Raw genomic sequence first — 17,460 nt, 5'->3', positions numbered from 1 at the left:
GACCGCGTAGATATAATCGAACGAGCGGTTCCGAACAGACCGATCCGCGACGAACCGTTTAATTTAGCAGCTCGATCCCTTCCGAGCCTTTTTCGCCTTCTAGGAACCGGACAAGGCTACGCTTTCTGCGTAGACGAATGGGCACGAGATCAGCGAACGTGTCAGACTCGTGATCCGTTCAACGTGTGTGGGAATGGTATTCCAGGAGTTCTAGGCGATCTGGGTCAGTAACGAACTGTGGGTTAAGGTCGTCCGAGGTTAATCGAAGGTTAATCGCTACTTTTATGGTGGCGAGACGCGTGCGAATTCCGCGACCAATGATATTCTACTTAAGTTGACAATGGGCGAGTGGTAATTAGATTTGGATAGATTATTCGAATTTTGCAGTGACCCAGTTTCGCTACTCATCGTGTTTGCAAATACCTAAATTCCGTACTAATTGCCCTGTAGAATATCGAATGCTAAAATAAGCAAATTTACGCTATAAATAAGAAAACTTACGCTAATACGGGTCACCTAGTTCCTAAAGTTATTATACCGTAAGAAACGTTCGAACTTCAAACTAGTTCCTCTATATGATATATTGCTGGAAACTTTCTGGAAACCGGCTAAGAAGCTCGGGCGATCGATCTAAGCTGACTCAACGGACTCGTCGCAGAGTTTCTAACAGGGAAATTAGCACGCGATACCGTTTTTTAACCTAGACACAAAAACTAGCGCAGAGTGGTGAACGCGCGTAGCCCGCATTCCCTCTCGAAATTGTCGATCGTATCCAATCGACCATAAGATTCCTCTGCAATGGCCATTAAACGGGAATTCCTGCCGGGACGAACGAGGAAGATTTTAATCCAACAGGCCCCGAACAACGAAGTTTAAGCTCGCAATACGGAATCGGACGCACAATCATCGCCGGTTATCGAGGCTAGTTTATGCCCATGAACCCATGGTAATACGCGTTTCTCGCGGCGAACGAGGCAATAAACGTTGTCCTAAACAGGCGAGGAATTCATCTGCTCGTTTTATTAACACGCGCACCACTCGCGCTCGTTTTTTTCCACTACGCCCTCTGTGTTTAATAACAATAATTTATAACAATTCCATCCTTGGAAGCACAACGAAATAAGAAACCAGCCCCATACCGTCGTTCCCTTTGAAATTGCGTATAATCAGGTATACAGGGTGTTTAGGGATAGTTTACTTTCTTACTGACATTTCTACTGCAAAATTCAATTCTTCGCAACATTCGACACATTTCCCTATTTAAAACGACGAACATATGCGTTCTCAAGGTTCTGGAATGGAACTGCTGTTTCCTAAATAGGACGTGTAAAATCTATTCGACGGCCCTCTACCTTCGTACCTCGCTGTATATTTCTTCGACTTTCGTTCGAGGGAAGACAAAGAAGAGAAGTTTCAGCGAATTATCCCCGTCGTGGATGTTTTACCATTGCGTTTGAAATTGGACGCGTAGATAGGAGCGAGCCGCAACAGCTATTATTCGCGAAGGTCGTTACACGAGCGAGAGCCGCGCCATTGTGTCAAACGGCTAGAATTGCCGCTGTGAACAACGTGAAAATGAAACGGGGGCAACGAGAGCCCCTAAGTCTTTCGCCTGCAGAGCTAAGAAACAAGCAACGAGCCTCCATTGTGCGCCGTGAAATCTCAGACAGCCTGAAACGAGTCCCCGAGCTCGTGCATTACGTCCGCGGCTAAATGACAGGGGTCACTCGATGTACGCAACCATTCCTCGTTCGAGAGGATTATTGAAATGGTTAGGCACGTAAAATAGTTTTACTCCACGCTCTGCTGCCAGGTAGTCTGGCACTGGTGGAAAAGTTGAACGAAGATTTGGTTCCTGAATGGCAGTGGTTAAGATGCCGAAGCGATTGGACCCAATATGTGTCGATCTTGTTTCGCGCACAATCGTTTTGCCATTAGATCGCCGATGATTCGTTTATCTAGAATACTTTCAGCGAAATTGACAATTTTGTAGAGCCTTTCTTTTAAAATCCAAGAGTGTCGAATACCGTTTGAAAATACGTTTGATTCTTCTCAGAATACGAAAATGAATAAACTGATTGATAAATAACGATTGATAAATTTGACGAGATAATATAATTTATCGTAGATCGTAAATATCGCCTCGACAAATGTAGAAAAGAGGCGTTCGTACTCGCGACTCCATGAAATCGTAAGTGATTAATCGAAGTGAAATTTCTGTTTCTACACTGTCTATGTTACGTTCGGCAGGTTACAAATACCAGACAAATGTTTCTGGCATATTTAGTAACTAAATGATTAATCGATCGAATAAATTTCATAATGTAAGACCATTAAATCGATGAGGCAACGAAAATATCTTAATTACGAAGTTAAACTTTAATATACTGGTAATGTCTAACGATCCAGCCTCGACTTTTCTCAGCTGGCTAACTCGATTCCCGCGATCTCTCGCTGTCGACATGTAAATCGAAAACTCTGATAACATCTTTTAACGTGCTAATTATCCACTTTGGTGAAACAACTGGCTGCGAAAAGGTCAAGATCTGGGTGTGAAACGACCTGCACAAACTTTGCACCGGAGAAACTGCTCGATTCGTCCCGATCAACGACAGCCGAGTTTCGCACGGATAAAATAAATTTCAAACGATTCTTAACCTCGCTTATTAAGCCTCGTATCCTGCACGACGATTTCTCTCGTTAAGGCAACGATATCCTCGATGTTTCTCACGAGAAACCCGCCATCTCGCTATCGCTGCCCTTGCCAACATTTCACCTTGGTCTAGGGAATTCTTTTACGCGCGGCCGACGAGCAAACGATCTATCGTGAGATTTCGTCCTCGACATACCCGGAGACCCGATTCACCCTCGCCACAAGATCATTATTAATTCGCCCTATAATCGCGTGCGTCTATCAACGTGGTGTCGTAAAAAATATGCGCTCCCGTGCTTCCTGAGCTCGTTTCGCCGTTGCATGGGACGATAATTATCGTCTGCTCGGACTTAAGCCTTTCGTGAAGCGTTGCGTGGAACGATCGTCCAACTGTACAAGAATCGCGCTGCAAACGTGATCTATACCTTGTTTCGTGTATCCGACAATGACGGTCGCACGATAAGGTACACGTTCACGACTTCTGCGAAAAAGAAACGAGAAAAAAGAGAGGAGTCCCCGATGGTAGGTACATGGTAAATGATCGAGTTTCAACGTGGAACCGAAGAAACGAGTTAACGAACTACGAGGAGAGGATACGGTAAAAGGATGGTGTTGGTTGGCGATGATGAAAGTGACGATGAGTGGAGAATATTGGCTAATGCTGGCTAATGTTCCGCGTTTCAACAACTCGAACCCTTTTTACGAAGGTGTCTAAGCATCCAAGAAACGGAAACCCATCGCATAACGTCTAATTAGTATCCGCTACACCGACGTCTAGTGGTTTCAAGTATATTAGCATTCGTTTCTATCCTATCCGCGGCACTTTTTTGCCAAATTGAAAAAACCAAACCAAGATTGATTCTACAATGTCCGTGCGAGACTAAATCAAACGTCTAACGACGCAATTGTCGGTATCAGGAAGAATCCCGTGGTTTTTTCATCGCTAGAATAGTTTTTACCAAATGCTCATTATCCGACCGTTTTCTAACACCGCTGCCTTTACTTCGTTGCATGCATAACGATTGTCGCGTTGGCAAAAATTTTAAACTCGTTACTACTCCGTTCTATAGAGCGATACCGAAGGATCGAAAGTTAATCGATGAACGAACTATCGTTATTTCGTAACGAGAAAAGGTTAAAGGGATAAACGATCTTAATGTTTCTTAAGTACCTCTCTAGCTCGTAGGAACGAGCATAGAGGACGCGTATAGAGGCGCCGCTCGTTAAAACAAACGCAAAGTGAACCGGTCACGCCCGATCGGCTAGTCGTTACCCTCGATACACCCCGGAATATTAATTAAGCGGCGTAATTAATAGAGAGTACGGGGCAGGTACGGATAGTTGAGCGTGGACAGGAGTTAGCGACGAGCATTGCTCAGGCGCCACAGTTATCGTAATTATTGTAATTGGCGTTTACGAGGGCCATGAAGAGACACCGGCTGGTCCGCTTCTCTCAGGAGCATCCGAGCGGAGAAGACGACTCGATCTTCCGGTTCTTCGACGATCGAAGGTCGGTCAGAGCCTCGTGGATTACGCCACGGATGTGCCCTTTCGTGTATCCACTATGTTACTTTGTTCGATGAGGCTCAATGGCGGAGAAAATGGCTGGTGAACGACCAGATGAAATGACCACATTGTTTAAGGAGGTCACGAAGGCGAGGTGAAATCTTCTTCTCCGTCTTTCTTTCTTTAGGTATGCCATATCTATACCTTGTTTACGTATCCATAGTATGTTAACGTCTTAACCGTTATAGATGGTGGCAATTATAACTGGTATAAAAATATAGATGGTGAAACACGAAATGTACTGGCCGCATCATACGAGATTCCACTGTATATGCAAATTTCGTATTTCTTAATGAAAAAAACATCTTAAATACTGCTAATTTGTAAAATGTTCATTGGCTGTTGTAGTACGTTTCTGCTTAATCTGGACCGGTTCGATCGGTCTAATGGAGTCGATTTACTCGTAACTGGTCGACAAGTTGTCCTAAAAACGTGTCGTATCTAGCATCCCTATCGATACGACAAACGCGTCTATCTTTCAAGTAGTTACTTTCCCACAGGTGGAGTCTTTTACATTCCAGAAACGATCGACTCGAACGACCTGTGTTTTGCGCGATCGGTAATTGCTTCTGATAAAACGTTGTTTTATCGCGCTCGCTTCCTATAAGTAGCTTTTTGCCCCGGCTGCAGACTCGGTGTTTCCTCCAGCGTGAAAGAAGAAGATCGCGCCATGAGGACACGGGGCAAGGAGGCGGATAAAAAAGAAGGAAGAAGGACCATGTCTCGTTGCGCTCGCACAAGCGAGAATGCATTAAACCACTCTGTCGAAAAATCACGCCGAGCGTAACGTGTTTAGCACGATATAATCTGATGCGGTGATGCAACGCGCTTGGTAATATATTAGCAAGTCAAAGTTGCGCTGGAACCGGTTCATAAAGCGTTAACAAACTATTTCGAACGGGCAACATAAATTATCGTCGATCGGGGGCTTTCCCCTGCCGCGTCGCAATCGGCAGCAACGTCGAAAACAGCAACAATGTTAGCCGCTACTCGTCGTTCGATCTTCTTATCGAGACGAAGGTGAGAAAGCTTCGGGAGAGAGATAAAAGAGAAAGCGCGTAAAGATACGATTATTGTTGGTAAGATCCTCGAAACGATGCCGACGTTCGGATAACTCCCTTGAAAACGAGAGTCCACTCGTTTTATTCGCGCATCGCGGGGATTACTCTAGCGTGGAAAGTCGGTAAGCATCGCAGTCGCTGGTCACAGTTCGATGAACCGAGGAATCTTTGAATTCTTCGAACGAAACATCGAATTAGAGCAGCAGCGTGACCGAAAAATCGTTTGGAAACGAAAGGCTGACTAATTGAGAGGAGAAATATTTCTCCACGCGAAACCCGCTTCTCCGTTTGAAATTAAAGACAAAGTTTATACGAGACACGTCGCGCCATGACAAATTTACCATTCACATCTAATCGCGTGTGATTAAGGCAACTCTCGTGAACAGAGAAACCGTTTAGGTTCCGAGGTATTCGTTACCTTCGGCCAAACCGAATCTATGTCCCAATTAACGTACAAATGGCATAATAATTAATCGTAAAATAATAAAACGACGAAGATCGAAAGCAGGGACCGCAAAATTTCGTTTTCGTCTTCGTCTTACCGAATAAGATTGTTGATTGGACGCAACGTGTTCGTCGGTAGCAGTGGAGTGGGCGAAAACTCAGAATTTCTCACCTATCTGAAAACGATCGAAAGAGGCTAATTACCGCTTGCTCGGCGATTATTCAGTCTCGTTAACCGTGAGAAGAACCGATCGGAGCAGGTACTTGGAAATAGACGCGCGTGTCTTTTTGGTCAAATGACGTCCGCGGTGTCTTCGCGGTCGTTGCATTCGCGACAGGCGCGGACAAAGAAGCTGTTCACCTTCGCGAAATCGATATCGGTAGCCTGCCGATTGATAAACGAGATGCTGGAACCACGCACCCTTGTCACGTACAGATCTCTGTTCGCGCCTTATCTTATCGCGGGGTAAATTAATTCAGTAAAATTTCTCTAGTCACGGCCTTCGAAAATCTAAAAGTCTGCAAGCAGAGATTTCCCCGAGACGTAAGTCTGGCGTGATCGAGTGACAGAGATCGATAAGAATCGTGTAAAATAAACGAGGCTAGCTGGCAGCCATTTCGAGTGGCGCGGCGACCGTGTCCTTGCGCGCATTCAAATCACCGGTATTAAGCAGCGGTACGCGACTATTGAGACGTGTATCGAAGACAGTCCGGTGAAAAATGTCAGCGACAATATATGCTTGGAGAAGGAAAAACGAAGATGGAGACAAAGATGGTCGAACAGAGTCAGATAAATCAGCGAAGAGAGAGCCGAGAGCTGTGAAACGTTCGATCGCAAAGTCTACCTGAACTTCACCACCGTATACTGGATTTCTTATCTGCCGACATATCGAGCCGCGGTAGAAACGTTTAATTATCGCATTCGTTTCTCGTTATCAAGGCAGTTAAAATAGGCCTCGATAATGCTCGACACTCCTGGACGGCCTGTTTTCCTTTTGTTCAAGGGCTACGCAACGAGTACCTAGTTTAATACGACAGATATACTTACTACCATCGTGTGCATTGTGCATTACCCTATACAAATATCCTACCAATTTTCTTATCTAGCAGGCTGATGCTACTTGAAGGTACGAGATGCCCGCGGTAAAAGCAAGAGAAAGAGCGACGACGGAACAAACGATCGTCCTATTTGTATCTGGAATTAGAGATCCTCCGGGGTGAGACCGGTACGCGTGCCCTCTTCCACGCAGACCGAGCATTACAAGAACGATGGAGAGGCGCATCATCAAGGGCCGTTCGAAGAATCACCGAGTAGGACCACGGGCCCTTTTACGGTCAGGGAACCTAGCCGCACCGTCTACGCTAACAATGTTTGTTATAGCAAACGTACGACGCGGAATGTACGCATTATATCATTACGCATTATTACCCATTACATACCTCGTTACACCGTATGTATCGTATATTATGCCGGCTACGTCGGTAGAAAAACTGAGGGATTTCTCTCTGGCCCGTTCGCCGCTGATGGGACTTGCGGGACCATTACCATGCAAGATGCGTGGCGAGGGTCCAGCCGCGTGTACCTGCGCGCGTAATACGTGGCGCGGGGATATCTAATTGTATAGTAAATAACCTTCGTAAATTACGCATATAATGCTTAATGCCGACGTCGGAAGGCGCATTGTGCGGCACCTATCGCGCCATGACATTCAGTCCCCACGACTCGCTTCGAGCGATCACCGCTGGCTTACACCACCACTCCGCTCTTTCTCTCTCTCTCTCTTTTTCTTTCTCTATTTCTCTCGGTATACTCTTTCTCTGACGTCAATAGAAATCTCGAGTCGTTGTACTATCGTTATTTCAAAACGTCCCCCATGGAACAGTCTGTGAAGAATCGCGGACAGTCTAGGTGGCACGCTGGCATTTACTAGCGCCATTTCAGAAGCATCTCAGGTATCGAGTGACATTAACACGTTCGCTATTGGCAGAATTTCGCACGGATTACACCCACGTGTCAAACGAAGTGTACGCGGTTTTCGAAGAATTCCGTCCGGTTAAACAGTATCCTATATACGCGATAGTCATACGGAGAAGTAGATTTTTAGAAGTAGATTATGAAATTCGATGGAAGTTGTACGGCGATAACAATGTGCGAAAAAAATTACACGAAATTTTTACGTAGATAAGCGACGATAATGTTTGGATAGAGATAATTAGATATTGTACTGATAATATCTTGCAAATACGTCGTTACGAAAGCTGCATAGAAGAAGCGGCGAAAAAGTTTCTAGAAATCAAAGAAACAGCGACAAACGACATGCTACGTTTGATAATGTCAAAAATAAACGCAATAATCTACTCGATATCTATATCTACGCTACCAAACCTTGACGAAAACATTGCAAATAATTCTAATCTAAAGCTCAATCTAAATAGTTAATCGCTCTTCTTAATACTTAATCTTCTCAAAAACTAACTGGAAAATAAAATTCTCGAAAATACCGATATTTATTTTTGATAAAATTGTACTCCATTTGGAGATTGGCCGCAAAGTATTATTATTCGCGTGACTCGTTCGATCCTCGCTATCTCACATATGTCTCGAACCAAGCGGTAATTACAGGTGCAGTACACCTTCGAAGCGGCGAATACGATACGGCTCGGGTCTGCATCTGGTTCACAGGACCGCGAAAGCGGGTTACATTATACTCGGTAGTTCGGACGTAACCCGGAACACACACGGTTGCGCAACCCGTACGAAACCTTCCAGCGTAACATTGACTTTTTCAAGTGTAATTGCCGTTCGCGCGCTCCGATTACTAATCGACGCGGCCGGTGAACGTGACACACATTCGATTTTAACCTCGACGGCAGTCACTCGTGCGCACCGCGTTTACGGGCCATTGTCCGCTTCTGGACGCGAGAAAAAACCCGTGGAAAAATGGTGATCGTCTATTAAGCAGTCGTTTGGAACTGAAAAAGAGTTGCACTCCTGGAACGTATATTATTCGCGATCCTTCCTCGACCAAGATCGGACCTCGTTGCGTGAAATTACACGCGAACGTAGCTGTAGTGGTTTCGAAATTACAAAGGATATATGTTTATACGAGAATAGGAATATCGATATTACGTTAGCGTTTTGCGTACGTTACGTGACTGCGTTGGTAGCGAACACACTGTTCGTACGGTGCACCGCAAGCTAGGCAACGTCAGAGAATCCGGATTCGCAAAACCAGTTCGGCCCAAGCCGTGTATTAACAGTTAATAATAGCAAGGCGTAATTGCGATATTCTAATATTGGCAGGAATTGGAAAAAAAAGAGGGATAAGGCTAACGCAAGTTCGGCTAGAACAGCTGGTGAGACTTTACAACGTGCTCGCTACGCTACAGCTACGACAATTTGTTACTACTTCGTCAGTGGAATTGGGCATTCATTACTCAGACTAGTCACGTCGATTGACAAACGCCATCGTTAACGTGTCGAGAAGAATTTAGTATGCTCGAGGGAACAGACATTTAAGAATTGAAGTATCTCGTAAAAATGGATATACAAAGGTACTCGTAATATCCAACACTTGGTATCAAAATCATTCGATTATGGTAGCACTAAGCAGAATATGTATAAATTTATTAAGTTGTTCGAAAAGTTGTTTGCGTTTCATAAGGCGATAATAGATAAACAACAATTTCTGATTTATGTTATTTTATTGAATCAGCTACGATCCATTTCGTCCCATTTCTATTATTATGTTCGTGAATAATTCAATAAACCAATATAAAACAAAAAAACATTGTGCCTCTATTATTTCCCTACAAAACGAAAGAAACATTTCGGACAACCTAATAGAAGAACATTTGTTCAAAGCTACAAATATTCGAGATCTCTTGGAATTGTTGGAGTATTCTAAAGCCGAGATTACTTCGGTGAACCGAGGTACTCTCGATAACACGGACGTCCGAGAATACAGGTACTGCAGAATGCAGCTATTCGAGAGTATAAATTTCGACGCCGATCGACACGCTCCTCGTCCTTAGGGCGAACCACTAACGGTAAGGGATCAGGAAAAAAAGGGAAAAAAAGACGAGAGACGAAGAAGAGGGGAACGATGGCTCGCCAGTCTCGGTTTACGATCACCTTGCGGCAGAAATCCCTGCCCCTTTGACCGCCATTTTTTCAGACGATGCTAACAAATGGAACGCGTAGAACGTTTCGGAACACGTCAAGACAGAAGGAAACTTCGAGGTCCGTTTTTTGCTTTGAAATGTATACGAGCAGCGGTGAAGAAACAGATCACCGCGCGTCTCGTTCGTGAATGGTAAACATTGCTGCGATCGTCGAAATGTTTTTCTATAGCGGAGTAATATAATTCGACGTAGTAAACAGAAGAACGCGTGTTTTCTTTGAACGCGTATTTCACAATGAATGTAATCGTGAAACGTAAATACGCGTTGGGGTGTTGATCGTAATAACAACGGAAATTAACGCGCGTTGCTTATTTACAAGCTACGTTACGAAAATTAGTTTCGATGCAAATGGAACGCCATTTGTCCGACCGCGAAATAAACATTAACCGTTTAATCGCCGCGACGTCGATTCGATTCTTTCAGCAAAATAATAATCCGCGATATCAATAACCGTGTAATTACGAATCTATCTACCGTACGACGACCTTTAACAGATCGAGTAATAAAAACACGATCGGTCTCCAGGACGTACAATCACTCAACCTCGGACAGAAATACGTACAGTTTTCTCGATCGAACACGGAAAGTTCCGTTACCCTATTAATCGCCAAAAGTTCCGAGAAACCCGATCGAGTAAGCTGGCCCTGCGGGACATAAGGTCCAGTGGACACGTCGCGTCGCTACGAAAACGATATCCTACTAAAACTTTCCACTCACCTGCTGCCACTGCCTCCGATCCAGAACGTGGTGAACGACGGTCGCCGTGAGGCACGTCCGCTTGCAAACTAATTTTTGTTTTCCCCACTGGTAACTCCACTGTGGCACTGTATTACCGTATATCTACTGTACGTATGTATATCTATATATACATGTATCTAACTCTTCGGCCGTACGTACGTAGATACCGGGCGTATATGTGTTGCTTTCCAACCACGTAAAGGGGATGCGTCCGCGCGATTCGAGGCGACAAGTACGAGGAAATCACGTGAAATCACCGTTTCGTATTTCGACGTGAGCCGAACGAAAATACGTGGAAAAAGAGATGGAGTAACCGGCAGGGAGAAAAGGAGAGTGACGACTGGCCCTGCTCTGACACAGATCACTGACCAATTCCGCTAGAGGACTGACGCGGTACTGACTCGACGTCGCATCTGGCGAGGAGCGCGACAACCGGCTTCCAGGCGTTCGGCCTGTTTCGACCGAGTTCGGCTTCGTTCGCCGCTCGAACCTGTGGCTGCGGACGTGTGCGCGTACCGAACGAACGCGCGTCCGTACGTTTCTGTGCGAACGTGTGCGTACAGGTACTGGGTATAGTACATCAAGGTAAGTAACGTGTACCAAGGTATAGGTACGCCCACGCAATTTAGACCCCTGACGATAATGAAGAACTCGGCTGTACCTTACGTGAGCGTGCATTATGGCCGCGTTCGCGCGTTGATACCGTCGAGTGGAGCGTTTCGACGCGCGTTTCGGTGGCGTGCACGCGCCTGCCGGAATTCGTTTCGTTTTGTTCGCCAGAAAGGAAACCGATAACCTCGACATTTTTGGCGGTAGATCGTACGACGGTTTCCTCGTTCGCGCCTGCTTCTGCGTAAACGGTAGGTTTAGATCGCTATTATCGATAGCATTTCCCGAACGGAGGTAAAGGGTCGTTCGAAGATGGTACTTGCGAGAATTTGCATCAACGTTCGAATAATCGCCTTAATCGTAGCATTATTGCATTAACCGTGCTTTTTGTGGCTGATCTCGCATCGCGTTAAGTGTATTACCTTGTAGAAATATTGCCGCGTATCGGTATCAAGCCTTCCTACGGAGAGAAACTGGTTTCACGTTTTGCACGCGCATTCGCTAATAAAATCGCGACAGCCACGAACGATACTCGTAATCGATGTCGTGGTCGCGGTTATTGCCGTTTGTCTCTTCATCCTACTCCAATTTTCGACAGGGATGAAAATACGCGGCGAATTGATCGATGCTCGAGCCAAACTCCCCTATCGAACGTTCGGCGAATTATGTCACGACAGTTATCGAAGGTACTCTGTTGGTGGAAAAATTACGATGTAAAATACAACGTGCTATGAAACACTTCTATAGCGATTAACGAGTTAGGACTATGACGCGTTAGCTGACGTTCCACTAGACCGCCAAGAAAGGAATCGTTGAAAATAGTCCGTTAATAGTGAAAAGTCTCGGTTCTTATTAAGTCTATCCGAGTAATGTGAAACGATCGCGATATTTATGCACAGGCATCGATGGAGCTTCAGAGGAAACAAGAAGAAACTTCCTGAGTGGCCGATGTCCATCCGGCACGGCGTTGATCCTGCGTGTTAATTCGTCGTGGAAGGCGTAACGAGCACGCGCAGGAGTACAAGTTACGCGAGTACGTTACCGCATCTTACGCGTAACATACTGCAAACAACCAGTCCGACCGTGAGGCTAAAAAAGAAGAAAAAAAGAGACGGCTGACGCTTTCGAGAAGCTTTAGACACGCATATACGAACGAGTGGACGAGAGACGCGCGAGCGCGTTGCTCGGGAGGTTTAATTATAAGTAATCTGGCGTCCTCGGTGAATTTAATGCGCATGGCCATGGATCGAAGAAGCGAGGATTTAAGACTGTGTTACACACCCGTTATGAAAAACCGACATTATGGCTGATGATACAGACTCTCGCCGTGCCACGTTCAGCTTCGGCCACGGTCGTTCCTACATACGCAGAGGAGTGGAAGAGCGCGATCGGTAGAAGGAAGAAAAAAACGAAAGAAAAAAAGAATAAGAGAAAAGATTCACACTCGGTACGGCAACACGCTAAACAGTACATTTGCAATCATGAGGGTTTGCGGATATGTAAATGTACGTGGGACATTGATCACGCACACAAGGTGCACCATACCGCGCGGGTGTTCACGTAAATCCTCGCTGTTTTTCCGCCAAGCGAATAACGAATGAACACCGGGGGATTCCGGCGAGTTCGACTCTCTCTCTCTCTCTTTCTCTCCTTCTCTCGCACGTACAATTAAAACAAGAAACACGGAGACAAGGTGGAAAAGCGTTGCGATGTAAGACACGTTTCGCGAATATATCAGGCTACGTAGCGAAATTCTCCGCAGTTCGTCGAAACCGGCTCCTTCAACGAGAAGCCTGTATTTTTTTCTTTTCCATTCGATACTTTAATTATCCCCTTCTTGCGTTCTAGCCTTCTCGCTTGCTTTTAACACCGTTTGAAGTATTCGTTTCGTATCGATCCACGTTTTCCTAGATTCCCCTTGCCGATCAACCGATCGAAGAATTTACAGCGCATAGGATATAGAGAAAGGGAAAGAAAATTGTCGGCCGATGTTCGAAATACTCTGACATCGTCCGCCACGTAATTACGTAATAACGAATCCATTAAGAAATACCTGTCGACTTATTAACGAGCACGATAACGAGCCCGCAGACTCGTGGAATTTAACCTCGAACTTCCGTCCGCGGTTCGCACGAATAGGCATGTCTCCGGCTATGAATCAGGCCGAACGTTTCCCTACGGTGAACCACGGCGATCCGCGGTCGTGAGATAATTATGGAAATGAATTTCGATCGTTAGGGAGGCGTGGATGCTGACTTCTCTGTGACACGACCTGGCCTCGGCCGAACAGACCGCCTACCATCATCATTTTCCCCACAATTTTCGTGCCTGCGTGTAAACACACCGAACGGTATATTACCAGCCACTCTATGCCTTCCAGCCACCTCTCCTCGGGCGAGAACCAGCGAACGACCTTTTCCATGACGATCTACACATCTCGCGGACTTTCCTATTTAATTAAAATTTTCAAACCGCGCAATTTGGGAAAATTTGAAAGATAATCATCTCGTTGAACGCTAGTTTAACCATCGACGATTAAAATATACAACTTGAATCGAACAGATCAAAATATCGAAGATCGTTGAGCAACTGAGGTATCAGGTAGATGTTTTCTGCAAATGTTTAGATTCAGATCAACGTGAAATACAACGAGAGTCAATTTTTTATCGCTTGAGTGAGGGGAGACAAGTAACCTCGGATTCCTAACGATCGATTTTCACTCTGACCATTACTGCGTACTCTCTTCGTTTAATTACGTATAAGCGTCGTTAAGATACCGCGGTAGAATTAACACGCGATTGGTGGAAAGATCGAAAGAAGCTCGGGCTATCCCAATCGTACGTGCAAAGGACGTTAAGCAATATCGTCGGTTGTTTGGTAAAATCACGGTTCATGCAAATGCGGAGACACCTCCGAACCATTACGCAAACTACTCGACGCTTTCCGGACGCATTAGTGCGGATTGGAGTCGTTAAAAGCATCGTGAATAAATTACGCGTGCAATATCCTATCTTTCCGAGCCGGAGTAATTACAATCTCCTTCCACGAATCTTGCAAATATGTCTCGCGGATGAGATAGGCGAAGAAGAAGGTGCGCTCGTCAGCTGACGCTGAATATACTTCCGATTCGTGTAAAAATCGTACAAATGAATTGAAAGATGCTACATTCGTGTGAAAAATCTGCCTGTTTTTACGGTTAACTCGTGTATCGAATAAAGTACTATGGGGCCATAAGCTGGTATTTTCGCACGTTAATAAATCCTTCATTTTTTTAATCACCCGCTCTAACTGTAACAAAGCTTCCGACAGAGCAACGTATACTTCACCGACAATTTCACGATTTGTAAATCTTTTCTTCGAACACAGCCTACGGCATACCACGTACGTTCGAGCAACGGTCGAAAAAAGAATCTAACAGGTAAGAGAAATTGGAGGGAGACGTGGTGGGGCCACCGAGTCGGACCAAAGTCGCGCTAATCTCGAAGGAACCGTAATTTATCTAAAAGCTCGATGAAAAATAGTTTTGACCCTGCGGGCTTTTGCCATCTGCATAGAAAGTGGATGTGCCCTGGCGTTACGTGCGAGGGTGACAGAGAATGGTCCGTTGCCACGATGCACCGCTTTAAGTCGCTGTTAGGACCGTGGTCCATTGATTTTGATCCCGTTACGGTCGCTGTGTTTTTCAACCACCGTGGTATATACGTACAAGATACTTTTTAAGTAGGTGTGTGTCAGCTATTCTCTGGTTATACCCGATCTTTAGCGTCGTCATTACCGTAATCGCGGTTAATCGTGTTTGTAATTTTCTTTCGTACTCACGTGATCCTCGACGCCTCCGCCTTCGATTTGTTCGCTGGCTGCTCGACGGATGGTTATTCATGCTGCCAATTAGAATGGTAATGGTCCGCTTCACCCTCCACCGGGCCACGAATAATTCGATTTCTCTCTAGTGGTGTGATATGCCGTGGCCTTGACATTGTCACCTATAAATCGAAGGAGATTAGAATAGAAAACGAACGACAGTTCCTGGGAAGAAGTCTTTTAACTAAACCAGAGTTCGCTACTTGGCGAGGATTTTCGTTATTCCAAATCTAAAGGAATTCTAACCCAATTCTTTGTAGATTCTCGAGTTCTACGAAATAAGCAACGATTTCAAAATTTTGGCTCGTTACGTAGGTATAGGTTTCTATCCATACGATACGAATTGCGTATCATCTAGAGGTTCTAGAAAACGACGTGGAAAAGAGATCGTCGAACGAGGACTAAATTCGCGATGGTTCGATAAAATCTTCGGTTTCGCGTTATCACCTGCCACAGAAACTTGGCACCGCTCGCTTCAATGGCTTCCTAACACTGTACAACGCCACGAGGAGAAACCTGTTTGTCATGTAGCTCGTTCTCTGGATATATTAACAGCGTTCTGTTGCTCGAGAGCCACGGCTTAAAGGAAATCGTGTTTCTCGTCGGACGCTCTCCGATATTACGCGTCTCACAATAAAACTTCCTGTTCCTATGAGTGACCCGTGATCCTTGACCCTTCCGAATTTACCAACGATTACGACCTCCGACTCTTCACTCCCGTGTGAATTAATTACACAGACTTTCTCCGATTTCGAGCGTTGCTCGTTATTTTCGACGAATCGAGAACGCTTCGATAACCCCGTCATTGTCCATAATTGGACAGCGCAAGGACTCTCTTGTTCGAGTTTCGTCTTCCGTTCGAAGGAAATGTTTACCCAAGCGGCGTTTATTCAAGAACGGCTCATACAAATACCTTTCACTTCACGATCTCGTACAAACAATTTCAGACGACTTGTCGATGCCGTCCATCGCGCCATCGCGTCTGATTTTTTCGCTCTAAACGCGATCCAACTATTTAATTGCTAGAAACATCGAACTATCGTTGCGCAAACTTCCTTACTGCAACCGTAAGAAACACCTAGATCCCCACCTTGACAGAGATAAAGAATTTGGTTGTTTCGATGATCGATTGCCCTGATCTTTCGATATCGCTGTGTTCACCTTATTGATTGCATTTTCGTGGACTCTCTTCGCGTCGATTATACGATAACAAATGATACTTGCCACAAAGGTCTGTTCTCGACTGCTACTTCGATCTAATCGCAGGTTTTGTGCAAAATCTGATCGAATCTTCGATACTCGGATAGCTTCTGCAACTAAGTGGGAATTCCGACCGAATGATAAATTTCGCCGAGCAGAGACTGAAAAATCGGACGAGAACTCGCTTAGCTTCATGCGACGACGACACCGTTGTTTAATTATCCGTAGCGCGATAGGAAGGAAAAATAAAACGATGCTCGAAAGCCATACTTCTGACCAGATTCGAACGAACGCGCGACCCGTGACGCGATGTCGTTTGTCACATCCTATATCTGCATCCCCGATTTTTTTTTTTTCTTAATTTTTCAAACGTCATCGGGAAGCCCGTTACCATCTGACACACTCGCTGCTGGTTCCCTACCAGCAGTTCCAGTCTCGCATAATTTTCATCGCGGGAGATGTATGTATGTTGGTTGGGAATGTTCGCCGGGTCAAAGTACGGGTCACCGTTCGTGTCAGGAGGAAAAGACCGAGGCAAGCGACGCGTTAACGAATGTATCTGATTGTACGATTTCAACCCTGGTAACCACCGTACAAGTCCCAGATGAATTGTTGGATCGTAAAAGTATATCTGATTCCGTAGGAGGTCCCGCTATTAACGTCCCGATTTTAATAGTATTTCAACTCTACGAGTTTCCTCGTTTACTGTTTCTTCGTTTTGATAGTTTAGCGGTTTTTCCTGTTATTCAACGTATCTTCGCCGTGTAATTCAACGCCGTGTTATAAATGAAAACGTCGGTTTACTGGCCTTTCAAAGAGCAAACTACCTCGAAATTTCGTGCCAGATCGACCAATTTATGTTGCTTGGACGAACGATTCACCGGAAAAACGATTCATTGGCGACACGTGGAAACGAGGAGCGCCGATATCGAGCGTTCAACAGGTGGTTGCGCCACTAAGCGAAATTACTACGTCGATTCGCGGTTTCGCGCGCGGTCATACGCTGAAATGATAAATGACGATCTCCGGTGGTTCTGCGGACGCGTACCACGGACGACTCTATCCGAAGCTGTCACTAACGAGCTGTCGCACGCTGAATTCCGCACGGTGGCCGTGACGCACGCGATCGCGTCGATCTGTATC

General features: G+C 45.4%; 1 protein-coding gene across 1 annotated transcript in view; it reads right to left on the bottom strand.

Annotated features, from left to right (window-relative positions):
• The window catches only part of LOC117205108, a 139,311-nt gene extending 128,252 nt beyond the window's left edge, over positions 1–11,059 (bottom strand). The window contains exon 1 of the mRNA XM_033443201.1: positions 10,627–11,059. The gene's annotated coding sequence lies outside the window, so the exon portion shown is untranslated. The remainder of the gene's footprint in view (positions 1–10,626) is intronic.
• Positions 11,060–17,460: the final 6,401 nt, after the last annotated feature.

This window comes from Bombus bifarius, unplaced genomic scaffold (genome assembly GCF_011952205.1).
Source record: "Bombus bifarius isolate JDL3187 unplaced genomic scaffold, Bbif_JDL3187 scf7180000007986, whole genome shotgun sequence".
Taxonomy (NCBI): Eukaryota; Metazoa; Arthropoda; class Insecta; order Hymenoptera; family Apidae; genus Bombus; species Bombus bifarius.
The sequence above is the reverse complement of the archived record's forward strand: the minus strand, read 5'-3'. Positions and strand labels throughout refer to the sequence as shown.